This window comes from Molothrus aeneus, chromosome 13, assembly GCF_037042795.1.
Source record: "Molothrus aeneus isolate 106 chromosome 13, BPBGC_Maene_1.0, whole genome shotgun sequence".
In the NCBI taxonomy this organism is placed as follows: Eukaryota; Metazoa; Chordata; class Aves; order Passeriformes; family Icteridae; genus Molothrus; species Molothrus aeneus.
Genome location: NC_089658.1, coordinates 19,388,045 through 19,389,536, shown reverse-complemented (window position 1 = coordinate 19,389,536; position 1,492 = coordinate 19,388,045).

The window sequence follows — 1,492 nt, the reverse complement described above, 5'->3', positions numbered from 1 at the left end:
AGGATTTGCCATTCCCCTTCCTGATCTTCCACCTTTTCCCTCTTCACCAAACGAGAGTGTGGGAGAGCCTTGGGAAAACGAGAAAATTCCTGAAAAATCCCAGATTTTCCTGGATGCTGATGAGAGCAGCTCCAGCTGGAGATGATTTTCCCGTGGTGAATTCCCACATTAAGCCGTAATTCAGGAAGTGTTTCCATGAGAATCCTTGGATTCAGGAGCTTTTCCTTGGGTGAGCGATTCCGGTTTGGGATAAAAGAATGGGATGTTTGTCCTTGGAGCAGCAGCATTTTTAAGGAATGACAATTCCTGGTCTAACAGGGAACATCTGTGCCGGTGGCTTTTCCAGCTGCTGGGAAGGGCCCTGTGGAACAAAAGAGCTCCTGTTTATCTGGAGATCCAGACTGGGACGGTTGCATCCATAGGATTTTTGGGAAGCTAAAAATTAAATTTAAAAAAATCCCATTTATTTTGGGAGTGGGAGTTGCCAGCAGCTCGCGGTGCCAAGGATTTTTGGGATATCCTGGAAAGAAGGGATGGATTCCTTAGGCCCTGCGCTCTTCCTGCTTCTGGGTTGCTGGGTTGGAATGCTGTGGTCAAGAAGAAGTGGGAAAAATGTTTGGATGTCCCAAAAATATCTCAGCTGGAAGTCGGTGTCCTTGCTGGGGAGTGGAATTTAGCAGCTCCCTTCTTTTGGAGAGCAGGAAAATTCCCAAATTTACCCCCAGCTTGGGGTAAATTCCCTTTTCCAGGGTTTCCCTGGGGAAAATTCCTTCCCTGCACTGGAGATCCCAATGTTCATCTCCCAGAGTTCGTAACAATCCCAGCTCGGAGAAAATTCCCTTTTCCAGGATTTTCCAGGGAAAAATTCTTTGTGGATCCCAGTGGGATTTGCTGGAAGCGCTCCACCAGCTCCTGGTTATTCCTTCTGGTTCTGCTGGAATCCTGCATCCATATCCACGTCCTGGAGACACTCTGGGAATGATGTGGGAGGTGTCCCCATATCCATGGAGGGGGTTGGGATGAGATGACCCTTAAGGTCCCTTCCATCCCAAACCATTCCATGACCCTGTGGAAAAGCTCCTCCATGGGCAGTGGGACCATCCAAGGGACCATCCACAATGATCCTGAGGGATTTGGTGCCACCCTGGAGCTGCTTCCCCGCTCCTCCCTGTGCTTCCAGATGGGTTTGGATCCCTCCCTCCCCTCCAGGAATCCGTTCCTTGTGGCTGATGGGAATGAATCCCACAATTCCAAGTGGCAGAGTCACATTCCCAGCTTTTTTTTCCTCTTTCCAGCGGGAAGAGAAGGAGAAGCTTTCTCCCACTGAGACTGTGGCCCGCTCCTGCCACTCCCAAACCCGGGAATTGTGGCTGAGGGGATTTTTCCCAAGGAATTCCCATTGTCCCGGTGCTGACAGATCCGTGTTTTCCGCAGGCTGGTGGTGGGAGCTCCGTACGAATCCAACGGGCAGCAGAAAACCGGAGATGTCTAC